This window comes from Antechinus flavipes, chromosome X (assembly GCF_016432865.1).
Source record: "Antechinus flavipes isolate AdamAnt ecotype Samford, QLD, Australia chromosome X, AdamAnt_v2, whole genome shotgun sequence".
Lineage (NCBI taxonomy): Eukaryota > Metazoa > Chordata > Mammalia > Dasyuromorphia > Dasyuridae > Antechinus > Antechinus flavipes.
The window spans coordinates 15,626,331-15,640,610 of NC_067404.1; the positions used below are offsets into that span (position 1 = coordinate 15,626,331).

Sequence of the window (14,280 nt, forward strand, 5' to 3'; positions counted from 1 at the left end):
ACAAACACACACTCACATTGTAGGGCATTCAGAAACAGGCGTGCACATATACAAACATGCACTTACACGTGGTCACACAAGATACACAAACACACTTTCACATGTGTATAAACACAGTCACACATGTACTAAACATTCATTTACACATGTGCACACAGTTGCGCAAGATATACAAACACACTCTTAGTTGTGCAGAGCACTCACAAACAGGCACATACGTATGCAAACAGGCATTTACATGCATACACATTCACTTACATGCACACAGTCACACTAGATACACACATATTCTCATATGTACACAATACAAACAGGCACACACATATACAAACAGGCACTTACATGCATACACACAGCCACAAAAGAGACCCAAACACACCTTTATATGTATAGAGCATTCATAAACAGGCACACATGTACACAAAATGACTTAGTTGCATTCACACACTAGCTCAAGATGTACAAACACGCTCTCACATGTGTTTATAGAGCACTCACAAACAGGCACACGCCCAAACATCCTCACAGTATGTTTGCTAATTCGTGAGAGCATGTTCATGTATATTGGGTGATTGTGTGCCTGTATGTGAGCGCACATTTGTGTATGTGTATGCCCATTTGTGAGAGTGCGTTCCTGTGTGTTTGCATGTGTCACGGAATGGGCACACACTTGCGGGTATTCATGGGTCTGTATGTTTCTGTGTTAGAGTCTTACATGTATACGTAAATGTGAAAATACATGTCCAAGCCTGTTGTGTGTGAGTATGCATGTACAAATGTGTGTGTGCATATGTGTGTTTGCGTGTTCATTTGTGTGCTGTGGTGGGTGCTTGTTTGTGTGTAGGTGTGTGTATGTGTGAGTACCTGCATTGTCATAAGGCTGACCACATGGAAAGAGCTGTGGGATTTGAGGAGGTATTGCATAGACTGGCAAAGCCACCGTGGTGAGTGGGGGAGTAGATTAAGGAATATGGCAGGATAGCCTTGCTTCAGTGAGTACTCATTTGGGGGTCCGGGACACAAATCAGTCAGCAGACTGTCCTGATTTTCTCCAGCTTTGTTCAGTAGCCAGTAAGTAGGAAAAAAGAGGAGAGGAAAACCAACCTGGAGATTGAAAGAACGAGATGGTTTATATGTTACAGAGGTAAGGGAAGAGGGTACTGGGGTGTTGAACTGTTTCACCAAAGGGGCAAAGATGAGAAAAAGAAGAGCATGTATTCATTGCAAGGATGCTGACCTGAGAAAGAGATGAAGAGTGGAGAGATTGATGTCTTGATGAGGATGAAGAACAGGGTTAGCAAAGCATAGGGTGATGGCAGCATCAAGGCTAAGACCACTTCTGCACGTAGCTGTGGTGGGAGGAGGAGGAGATCATGGAAAATGACTAAGTTGAAGATCTGTGTGGTGAGAGATGATCACAGTGTTTGTTGAATATGCTGAGGTCCTCTTGTATGAGGAGTTGGGGAGGAGAGAAAGTCTATTTAGCCAGTATTGAATTCCCTGAGGAAGGAAGGGGAGTGGTCTGCACATCTGTAGATAGCAGTTATTAGAATCTTAATTGGGTGCTAAATATGGTTCGAATCAACAGCTATGGTGGGAGAGGGAGCCTAGAAATGGCCACGGGGAACCACAAGTATTCCAGCTCCCCAGCCTCAACTAGTGAGATGAGGAGAATGATTCACAGTGCACCTAGTGCAGAATGGGGTGGTCAGGGAAACCATGTCACCGGAAAGGAGACAGGTGTCAGCTAGCACAACGCATTGTTGAACTGGTTCAGCTCAAAAGCTGTTCGTGCATACCCTTTGACCCAGCAATACTGCTACTAGATCTTCGATCTCCAAAGAGATCAAAGAATGAGAGTAAATCCTCATGTGTAGAAACATATTGGGATAGCTCCTTTGTATTGGCAAAGAACTAGAAACTAGTGGGGTGTCCATCGATGGGGAAATGACTGACAAAATTATGTTATATGAATATTATAGAATACTATGTGTTGTAAGAAACCCAAAAAGACAGTTTCAGAGAAACCTGGGAAGATGAGTATAAATGATATAGTTAAATGAGAACTAGGAAATGATTTATATTCTAACAGTGTAAAAAGAAATAATTTTAAAGAACTTAACTATGGTCCAAATCATGATTTCCAAGGACCCGTAATGAGGAATTTTGCCCAATGTGGAGGCCACTAGGTGCCTTGGTGATTAGAGAACTGGGTCCGAAGTTAGGAAAACTTGAGGTCAAATCCCATCTCAGACAGTGAGCAAGTCACTTTACCTCTGTCTGCCTCAGTTTCCTCTTCTGTAAAATGAAGATAATAACAGCACCTACCTCTCAAGGTTGCTATGAGAATCAAATGAAATCACATTTGTAAAGTGCTTAGTCCAGTACTTAGCATACAGGTGCTTAATAAGTACTATTTTACCTCCTTCCTACAGCTCAATAAAAAACCAAAAAACTTATGGGGAAAATGGCATTGGTGCACCACGCTGAGACATTTCGTCAGCGACACATCAAAAAGAAAAAAAAAAACCTCAGTAAAATTACTAATAGTTTTCCTTTTGTTTAATGGTTAAGAACAAATAAACACTATAAAAATAATGACCCAGTCTATAGCCTCAGGATTCTTTTTGGCCTGCACCCTGGTCTGTATAAGCCAACTGAGCAGGCTTTGGACCTTGGGACCTACAGGTCTTGGCCAGAGGGGATGAGGGTAGGTTTGGGAGTGTTGTGAACTGGCCCTCCTCCACCCACAGTTTCTACTGCATCAGAAGATACATAATACATAAGATAAAGACTTTTCCCTTGCTTGCAGAAGTGGGCATCAGTAGTTGGGAGTTATTTTGAAGTGCAGTTTTCTGTGTTCTCACTTTTTTAATGGAAGAAATCATCCGTGAGGAAATCTGAAGTCTTTGTTCCTTAATATATTATGTTTTTGAAACACATAATATAGATGCCAGAACTGATTATACTCAGGTATTTCTTCTTTAAAAAGAGTATGGCTTCTCAAGAGCAGGAATCGATTTCTTTTTCATATCTGTATCCTTAGCACCTAACACACTATAAACATCTAGCACATAGTAAGTACTCAAATATATATGTATATGCATATATATACAAATACATATATACTTACATATATACATACCTCTCTCTATATATATGTATATATATTTATATATGTATATATATTGAATATGTATATATATGTATGTATATATGTATGTATGTATATATATGTGTATATATATATATAATATATATATATATATATATATATATATATATATATATATATATATATATATTTGTCATGGTGCTTGTTGATTCATTGCTTGCTTCCTAATCATCCCCTCCTGGTTTCAGTGCTTCACTTAAACAAATTGCAAAGGAGCTGAGTATATCTGCCCTCACAGTTGATTCTGTTGCAGAGGCTAGAGCACTGAGCTCAAAGTCAGGAAGACTCACCTTCTTGACTTCCAATCTGTCCTCAGAAGCTTACTAGCTGTGTGATCCTGGGCAAGTCACTTTGTCCTGTTTATCTCAAAACTCATGAGATTTCCTCATCTGTAAAATGATCTGGAAAAGAAAATGACAAACCACTCCAGTATCTTTGCCAAGAAAACCCCAAATAGGGCCACAAAGAGTTGGACATGATTGAAAAACAACTCGACACAGCTACATATGATGGTGGAGATATTGCTTTACCCTTTCTTCCCCTATGTCTTTCTTTTTTTCTACAAATTATAAGATTTGGCCCAGATGGAGAAGACTGGAAAAGAACCGATGAACTTTCTCCCACTTCCCCCACTAACAAAATCTTTATCTTTTTTTAATTGCCCAGAAGTTTTGGTTATGTTGTCTCATTGTTGTACCCTACAACAGGGATTCTTAACATGATGCCCTTTGACTCCCAACTACAAAATGATTGGAAATTGAGGCTACAAATCGCACATGTTTAACCTATATCAGATGGTTGCTGTCTTGAGGAGGGAGGAGGTAAGGGAAGGAGAGAGAAAAATTTGGAACAAAATCTTACAAAAATAAATGTTAAAAACTATCTATCTTTAAATGAATTTAAAAAATAAAATATTGATTTTTTAAAAAAGCTAAAAATCAGAAGATTGAGGTTACAAGATTACAAAGAAAGATAGTGGTCCCCAAAAGAGAACATGAAAAGACACCTCCTCCCGCCACTACTTTGCAGAGGTGGGAGGTCCAGGAAGCTGGTAAATAAATCAAAAGTCTGAAAAGATATGCAACGTTTGTGCATATCTTTTCTGACTTTTTTGATTTATTTATCAGCTTTACTGATTATATTGCTAGTGATAATAAAATCTTGCAGAAAAAACTGAAGATTATAGAACCACAGGTTATATTTTCGTCATTATTGTCCATTGAAGCCAGAAGAAAAAATAATTTAAGCAATGAACATGTGACTTTAAAAAAAAAGTTTTATCAGAGGAAGATACTTGGATTTCTAAATCCTAGTTTCAATTTAGGTTTCACAGATTTCTGGCCAGAGATGGAACACATTTAAAAAAAAAAAAGATAAGAAGAGCCAGATCTTCCTTGGACTGCTGTACCTTCCCTTGAGGAGAGTGGAATAGGAAAGGCAGTGTGGAGCAAACTTTCTCCTTTTACTGTGCAGGTTTAATTTATAGCCCTTGCTACATACTCTCCTGCCTAATCTCCAGTCCTCAAAAGGAAGGGAATAGTGACATGAGACCCACCACCCGATCATCTCATTTTGTGCCTTTCATCTCATGCCACGTGTGTCTCCAGCCCGATCTCTTGTTTCCTTTACAAAAAAATCAGTGGAGGAGAAAGAGGGGCCATTAGAAAGAAGACAATGTTTGATCGGATTGTGCTCTGGAGAGGTGAAATGTAAATGACTAGTTAGCAGCCAGAATAAAGGATTTGTCCTCTAGCTGGCTCATGTTTGTACAGTAGATAACTTTTTACTCATTTCCTTTTTTGAGGAAGAATCCTAGAGCAGAAACAAAAGTGGAATTGTCCCCAATATAATCAGGATGGTAGTGAGGAACCAAAGGATGTTAGAACTGGAGAACTTGTGACCCCTACTGAGAAGTAATGAACCTAGAAACCGCAAGGACTGGGGAAGATCCAGGTTAGAGCCCTGGAGCCTTAGTGGAATGATTAACTAGCAAAACAAAGGGGCTTTGCACTACAAATGATGGATTAAGAGAGGAGGTTACCTATGCATAGCCTTCAAGCTAGATGTCTCGGAGAGTAGCGACTCTGAAGGAAGGTGAAGAGCAATCATTGGCACTCAGGAATTCAGAGGAGACAAATCCAAGAAAGGAGCTGGTAGTAAAGTCGTGGCCTTAAATATCCATAAACAACTGTCCCACATTTAACAAGAACTAGATGACTTAAATAAAGGTGGTCTATTTGACTTCACGGGTTTCACGGAGAACCAGTGAGAGGAAAAAAACCCATAATTAGGTTTTGGGCTTAGATGGGTTTACTTTATTCAAAAGAATCAAGACAAACAAAAGCCGGGTGAGGTAGAATAGAACTGTATATTAAAAAGGTTTACTAATGTGAGGAAATTCAGGAATAGGGTATAGTTGTGAAGATCAAAGGAGGGAGAAACAAGAGGGATTTTCTCATTGAAATGTAGTCCAGATAATTGGAACAGAATAAGAAAATAAGATCACCAGCTCAGAACAGAAGTACGATATAGTACTGATGGGAGTTTTCTATTATCCAGGCACTGGCCAGAGCTTTCCCACTCTGACAAAAGCAGGATAGTTAATAACTTCTTAACTTCCCTTAGTGATAATTTCATTTTACTGTAATGGGCTTTGTTGGCAAATTCCCAGCTTGACTAAGATGGAAGCACTCCGTTTCTCTTTATTTCCTTACCATATGGATTCCCTATTACCTCCTTCAACTGGCTGCAAAGAGAGCTAGGATGTGTTTTGAAAACTAACAGACTGGCACAACCTTGCTCTTTTTTTCTGATGGGACCAGAGGGTGAAGATCAAAAATAGTTCACCCATAGTGTGGGGTCTCTAAACTGAAACAGGAAGTGGGGAGGAATTTTTTTCTTCTTTCAATTTTTGAGCCCTGTTGCTCTGAGAAATGGGTCAGGGCAGGGGGTTCCTTAGTTTCTACGGGTAAGCAGAAATCCCCACTGGATCTTGAAGTTAGATCCATGAGTACCTTAGAGCCAGGATTCCAGGTGGAATATTGCAGCCAATATTAGAAAGCCCTGAGAGACCCAGAGTGCCTGGCACTGAAGCCCAAGCAGAGCTTTGAGCTTGGAATTTGGGATTGTGTGCCATAGGAACAGAGTTATGCTATGAACCTAATCCTCTTTCCCTCCCCAGAGACTAAAGTGGTATAGAGGAGGGATTAAACCCCATGTGTGGGGTAGTAAGTTTGTATATTAGTCATTGTATTCGGAAATAAATATTCTTTTGTAAAAAGTTAACCCAACTGTTAGTGACTAAATGGATGTGGAGTTCAGGGCACTCCACATCCCTAGGAAACATCATCAGTGTTGGAGTCAATGACAGAGAGCCTAGATACCCCAACCTCTTATAGTACTTTGATACCCCAACCTCTATATATCCATCTCCCTTAAGCATACCTGAGAACTCTGGAAGAGGAGGAAAATGTAATATTCCTACCCTTCAGACATCCAAGCCTGGGGCAGCCAGTGTTACATGTGGGACCTTATCTGTGAACAAATTGGGCTCTTCATTTTAATAGGAATTCCTGGAGAGAGTCTTTGGCTGGGATATTATTTTAGATATCCTTAGGCCGAGAGAGCTGAGAGATACCCCTTCCCCCCAATCAATCAATCGATGCAGCAGATTTTTTAATAGTGTGTGTTACTTCACAAGTCAGTTCCACTGGTATAATTTTGCAAACTTTTCAATTGCTGATTGCTTGACTATTTAAATATGGATACTTTCTGTATTAAATCCTGCATAGTATTGCTATACTGATATCTGCTTTATTACTGATTTCCCAAAGAAGTCACGATATTTAATTTAATAGGGGGGGGTATGGAATCACTAGGTTGCTCATGGCTAGCAGGAATGCTCCTATTGCTTTTTTTCTTCATTTAAACTGATTGAGATGGCTGCTTTTTGTGAAAGCAAAATACCCTACAACTTCTTAGGGTGAGAAAGCCTAAAACTCTCAGATAGTTTACATTTTTTGCCACTTTTCTAAATGAACCTACTTGTGAGTTAAGAAAAGGCTAAGACTAAGCAAATAGAAATACTTGGAAAACTTTGAAATGTTTCTTGTTTTGTTGAATCTGCAAAACTTTGCATTTGGGTATACTTGTGATTGGCTATGAGACTGGAATAGGATGGGTTTAAAAAAAAAAAACTTAAATTAGGACAGTCTCACTTTCTTTCCTGATGTTCTTTGCTGTTGCATCCGGAGGGTGAAGATCACACACATTTCACCCACAGTGTGGGTGTCTTGAGCTGGATCAGTAAGGGGGAAGAGTATTTCTTTTATCCTCTCCTTTTAGGCTTTGTGGGTCTGGAAAAATGGGTCTGCGGGGCTATGATTCTATTCTGTTTTATTTGTGTTCAGTTTCTAGGTGTAGGCAATAATCCTCACTGGTCCCTGGAGTTAAAGCTGTGCTGACCTTGGAGTCAGGATTGCAGCAGTCCAGCCTACAAGGGAAGCCAAGGTACTTGAGACTCAAACCCAAGAGGAGCTTTGGACTTGGAATTTAGGACTGTGTACCATAGGAACTGAGCTAAGCTATGAACTTAATCCACTTCCCCTTCCCATCTCTATGAGATGGCATAGAGTGGGAATTAAGCCCCACTTCTTAGGCAATAAGTTTATATATTTGTGATTATACTTTGAAATAAATACTTCTTTGTAAACGCTAATCTGACTATTAGTGGCTAAATGAAAGTGGAATTCAGAGACCCCACATCCTTACAATCTAGGGAATACTATGGGGACTTACAGAGAGCCTGTATATCCCAAACTCCTTTAAGGATACCTGAGAACTCTGAGGAAGGGGGGGTATATAATATCTCTGGCCTTTTGTCAGTGGGGGCCAGTGTAATCAGTGTTATGCTACATAATAAGAGAAATTCTATTTTGGATCTGATTCTCAGTAACACAGAGTACCTAGTTGTTGGCATAAAATGATGGAAACCCTGAGGGTAAATGAGTACTCCCTCCTAGAATTTGTAATAAGGAAGAAGAAATCTGGACACACATCTTGATTTTGGAAAAGTAGATTTCAAAGAGTTCAGATGAAAGATAAATAGAATCCCACAGAGTAAACTGCTTCAGGGTAAATTGGCCCAGTTGAGATGAAAGATACTCAAGAATGAAATAATTACATTTTTTGTTAAATATTATTTTCTTATTGGAATTATTCTTTCCCCCCTTGCCACATTGTGAAATCAAGAAAAAAATTTCTGTTACAGACATATATAGTCGAGCAAAATTCCTATATGAGCTATGTCTAACAAATTTGTCTCAATTTGCACTCTGAATCCATCACCTCTCAGTCAAAAGATGGATAGCATGTTTCATTTTGAGTCTTCTGGATTTGTGGCTGGCCACTGTTCTGATCCGAGTTCGTAAGATTTTCACAGTTGTTCGTCAAGAATGAAAATTTAAAGGCAGAAAGGTAAATGATTCTATTGAGGAAGAAAAATGAGGATTTGTTTAAAGAGACTTATGTGGCTACATAGGAAGTTCACCAGCTGATTTAGATTTTTAAAAAATGAAATGCATGGAAAATGGAAACAAGGCCAGGAGTCAGAAGATGAATATAAGAGTAGCATGATCCTTCAAAAATAGTGTCAGTAATGTTGAGGAGAGAAAAGGGGAGCGGTTTTAGTTATCTTATGAGAAAAAGGAGATTCAAAGAAGAGAGCAGATCTTTACTTAGAGGTAGATGGAATCATGATAACTGACAACTTGGAGAAGGCAGAACTGCTCATTCCTTATTTTGTTTTTGGTTTCTCTGTAAAGTAGAATGATCTTTCTGCTGGGAATAACAGAATGCAAATGACTAACAGGGAATCACTGCTTCACATGAGTTAAGAGATACAGATAGAATACTGAGCTGCCCTTGATGATTCCAGACACTTGGCTCAGATGAACTCCATCACTGGGTCCACCAAACTCCTATCCTTAAGATTAAAAAAATGATGAAAAATGGGAGAAATAGCTCACAATTGGAGAACAGAAACTGATCTTCCAAAAAGAGAGGGGAACTGGTCATTCAAACTATAGGACAAGGAGCTTGACTTAGATTCCTTGGAAATTCCAAAGTGGATTTTTATTTTTCCAAATTTATTTTATTTAAAGAAATAGAATAGGAAAACAAACAAAAAAACAGAAAAGGAATACAAAACAAAATGGAACAAAAGAGAACATTGCTTCAAAATCTATAACCACAAATACCAGTTCAAGAAAGTATATAGACTACTAGTACAAGAAATCAAATTCGTGAGCATCTATCTTTTCTTTACTTCCTTGTAAATTATTCTTTTGTTCTCTGCTGGGCATCTTTTTTACTTTATTCTTTTTTCCTTCTTTAATTCCCCCTCACCACAAAGCAGGCTATAATTAAGAAAGGATAGATAGATACATACATACATTCCCCCCACATACACATCCCCACATCCCCACATACACACACCTTTCCTATCCCTGCTGACATTTTGCTTTAATTCTGCTCTGAAGATGAGCCCCGGTCTTTCCTATTCCCATAGTATATTTCTATGGTGGGGTTCTTTCTTCTTTGCCAGCTCATTTTTTTTAAACAAGAGATATTAGTGTAAACACTTCTAATCTTGGGGTGAGGGGGTGGTGTCTCTGGCTTTACTTCAGCTCTTCCCTCTGACTAGAAACCCCAAACCAAGAGCTCCACCCTCCAGCAAGTGCCCATAGCCAGCAGTGTCCTTACCCCGCAGCCTCTGCATTCACGGGGTGTTGGTTCCTTCTCACCCAGGGTCCAGTCTCAGCAGCACAGCAGGGCTTGATGTTCCTAATCAGGTGAGGTTCCCTCAGTCTTCCCAGACTCATACCCCCACTCAACAAACAGGTGAAAGTCTGTGGTTCCTATTGAGGCTCACCTTGGGAGTCCCCATTTAATGTTTCCTTGGAGCTAGCCTAGAGGTGTTTGCACTTCACTTGGGTTAATCCCAGCCCAGGTCTTTCTTCAAGTTGTATTAAAGGACCCTTATTCTATCCCAAGTATTCTTGATTTTTCCCGAGTCTTTGTTTGCACCGAGGCGCAAATTTGTTCTATTTGTGGGGGAAATAGAGAGAGCTTGAAATTTACGTACCTATTCCATCATCTTCCCAGAATCTTTCCCCGTTTCTTTCTCTGAAGACAGGAACAAAAAGTCCTGTGTCCCTCAGTCCTGCTTCACTTCAGCTACTATAGTACTTCTTGGAGAAATGGGCACACACTGATTGGAGGGTGAGTTCATGAGCTGGCCTTGCTCACCAGAAGCCTCACCAGGACCTAGAGGGAGAGCTTGGCACAGCACTAAGATGACAATCAACTACCTCCTTGGCAATCCTACAAATCTCATCCTTCTGCAACTTTTTCATTTTTTTAATAAAAGCTTTTTATTTACAAAACATGCATAGATCATTTTCAACATTCATCCTTGCAAAACCTTGTATTCCAATTTTTCTCCCTTCCTCCCTTCTCTCCCACCCTCTCCCCTAGACAGCAAATAATTCAATAGATGTTAAACATGTGCACTTCTTCTATACATATTTCCACATTTATCATGCTGCACAAGAAAAATCAGATCAAAAAGGAAATAATGGGAAAGAAAATAAAATGCAAGCAAACAACAACAAAAAAGTGAAAATACTATGTTGTGATCCACACTCAATCCATTTCATAACTTTTTTTAAACAAGAACTTTCCTTACTTCTTCAGGTGGAAGCTTATCAGTTTGGATTGTTTTGAGAATATCAACTATCTGATAACTGACCTCCATTGTTTATTGAGCCCACTTTGGGAAAAAATTAGACACATGTACACAGGGGTAGATAAATATTGTATGAGAGAGAATACTTCTCAGTCTACAATAAGCTTCCTTGATAATGCTTTGGACTTGCAAGACTTAGAGCCCAAAGGCCAACTCTAGCTCACTGTCAATTTTAATGACTTAGGATCTAAAAATGATTTTTATATTTTGCTGTATTTGAAAAGAGAGAAATTTTCCTTAGTTTATCTGTAGGTTATCACTCCATTTCTTGTTGCTTAGTCATGCCTGGCTCTCCATGATCCTGATATTGGAGTAGTTTGTCATTTCCTTCTCCAGCTCATTTTCCAGATTAGGAAACTGAGGCAAGCAGAATCAAGTAACTTTCCCAGAGTCACATATCTCATATCTGAGGACATATTCGAACTCAGGTTTTCCTGACTCCAGACTCAGAGTTCTGTCCATGGTGTCACCTAGGTGTCTATCTCTTGGTTCTGTCAATTTTTGGTGTCTATCTTCCATAGATGAGTGCGTTGCTTCCTCATGTCTGGCTACTACCTTCCTTTAAATCTCAACTAAAATCCTATCATTTCAAGGAACATTCCCCAACCCATCTTAATTCTATTGCCTTCTCTCTGGTGATTATTTCTTATTTATCCTTTCTAAAGTTTATTTGTGTATCGTTGTTTATAGGTTGTTTCTCCCATTAGTCTGTGAGCTCCATGAGGGTGGGATCTGTATTTTTGCCTTTCTTTGTATCCCTAGTTCTTGGCATAATGCCTGCTACATAGTAAATGCTTAATAAATGCTTATTAACTAACTCCTGATTAGCACAGCGTTAGTGTTATTTGGGCTGGTAGCATGGTCCTTTGTTATTTTATAATTTTTTCAAATGAAGATTATCTTACTGCCAAGATGTGCTGGATCTAGCTGGAACAGGAGCACAAGAGCTGTTTGTTAAATTTTCAGTGTGACCTGTCAGATTGGCTAAGATGACAGGAAAAAATAATGATGAATGTTGGAGGGGATGCAGGAAAACTGGGGCACTGATGCATTGTTGGTGGAATTGTGAACGAATCCAACCATTCTGGAGAGCAATCTGGAATTATGCCCCAAAAGTTATCAAACTGTGCATACCCTTTGATCCAGCAGTGCTATTACTGGGCTTATACCCCAAAGAGATTTTTAAGAAGGGAAAGGGCCTGTATGTGCCAAAATGTTGGTGACAGCCCTTTTAATAGTGGCTAGGAACTGGAAAATGAATGGATGCCCATCCATTGGAGAATGGCTGGGTAAATTATGGTATATGAATGCTATGGGATATTATTGTTCTGTAAGGAATGACCAGCAGGATGATTTCAGAGAGGCCTGGAGAGACTTACATGAACTGATGCTGAGTGAAATGAGCAGAACCAGGAGATCATTATACATAACAATACTGTATGAGGATGTATTCTGATGGAAGTGGATTTCTTCAACAAAGAGAAGATCTAACTCAGTTCCAATTGATCAATGATGGACAGAAGCAGCTACACCCAGAGAAGGAACACTGGGAAATGAGTGTAAATGGTTTGCATTTTTGTTTTTCTTCCCAGGTTATTTTTACCTTCTGAATCCAATTCTCCCTGTGCAACAAGAGAACTGTTTGGTTCTGCACACATAGATTGTATCTAGGATATGCTGTGACATATTTAACATATATAGGACTGCTTGCCATGTAGGGGAGGGGGTGGAGGGAGGGAGGGGAAAAGTCGGAACAGAAGTGAGTGCAAGGGATAATGTTGTAAAAAATTACCCTGGCATGGGCTCTGTCAATAAAAAGTTATAATAAAAAAGATTCGGTGTAGCATTTAAACCTTGGAATTTGGCAAACATTATAAATGGGGATTTGATTTATTGTTTTGTTAATTGTTTAGAATTAAGAAAATGATAGAAAATGTTAACAATGCAGATTAAACTTAAAAATATCCCTTGCATATTTCACAAATTTTTTCTTCTCAGAGAGATAGTTTTTAAACATTTACCAGCACACTACTACCTGCCTTGGTCAAAATTATTTTCATTCCTAAGTTATTTCACATGGTAAAATTCATTCTTGTTCTTGATGGGATGTGAGAGAGAGACGGAGTTAGCTGACAGCCTTTACATGAACACCTTTAAGCCCTCATCTCTTTCCAAGAGAATTACTTGTTCTTTGGTCCTTTTCAGTCATGTCCAAGTCTTTGTGACCCCATTTTGGTTTTCTTGGCAGAGGTTCTGAAGTGGTTTGCCATGTCCTTCCCCAGCTTATTTTACAGATGAGGAAATTGAAGCAATCAGGGTGAAGTGACTTGCTCAGGGTCACATAGCTAGGAAGTATCTGAGGTCAGATTTGAACTCAGAAAGAGGAGTTTTCCTGACTCCAGGTCCAGTACTCTATCTACTGAAGGGCCACTTAGTTGTCCCAAGGGAAAGTCAATATTTCTCTTTCTCTTTTTCTCTCCGGAAGGCTGGATTCACGGATCAAGTGTCCTTGGAACTTTCCTCTCCTTTAAAGGAAATGTGCCTCCAAAAAGCTGGGCTTCAGGAGCTCTCAGCAGAGATAATTCTAGAAGTAACCTTGGAAGCCAGCTAATTTACCCCCTCACTATAGTGGTGACAAAAGTAAGGCACACACTATTAGGTCTGTATTCCAAAGAGATAATAAAAGAGGGGAAAGGAACCACAAAACCAAAAATGTCTGTAGCAGTTCTTTTAGAAGTGGCAAAAAATTGGAAATTGAGTTGGATGCCCCTCAGTTGGGGAATAGCTGAATAAGTTACGGTATATGAATGTCATGGAATATTATTTTTCTATGAGAAATGATGAGCAGGCTGATTTTACAAAGGCCTGGGAAGATTTACATGAATTGATGTTGAGTGAAACAAGCAGAACCAAGAGAACATTGTACACAGTAAAAGCCGATTGTGGGATGGTCAGTTATGACAGAGTTGGTTCTTCTCAGTGGTTCAGTGATCCAGGACAATCCAATAAACTTTGGATGGCAATTGCCATCCACATTATGGAGAGAGAGATCTGAGGATCTGAAAAGAAAAACAATAAGCTATACATAATGAAGATTTATATTTTCAAATACAAGCCTCTTTTTCTGTTCTCTGGATAAGAAGAAACTCACATTTGTAGACCTTTGGCATGTTCATAATAACAAATAGGAAAATTTGAATTATGGAGACTGAATATGGAAAAAACCCACAAGCTATGTTCACTTTTTTCTTCTGTTTTTTTCTTTTGTGGTTTTCTTTCATGGTTATGTGTTTTTATG

The 14,280-nt window shown here is 39.1% G+C and overlaps 1 protein-coding gene across 3 annotated transcripts in view; it reads right to left on the minus strand.

The window, feature by feature from the left end:
* The window catches only part of LOC127542622 (nucleolin-like), a 35,905-nt gene extending 25,496 nt beyond the window's left edge, over positions 1–10,409 (minus strand). For 2 of the 3 annotated variants that reach the window (XM_051968352.1, XM_051968353.1), the window contains exons 1-2: positions 9,938–10,024; positions 3,466–3,576 (exon numbers count right to left, since the gene is read on the minus strand). The gene's annotated coding sequence lies outside the window, so the exon portion shown is untranslated. Of the gene's footprint in view, positions 1–3,465; positions 3,577–9,937; positions 10,025–10,319 lie in introns of those variants that run through there. The other variant, XM_051968354.1, reaches the window with a different exon arrangement.
* Positions 10,410–14,280: the final 3,871 nt, after the last annotated feature.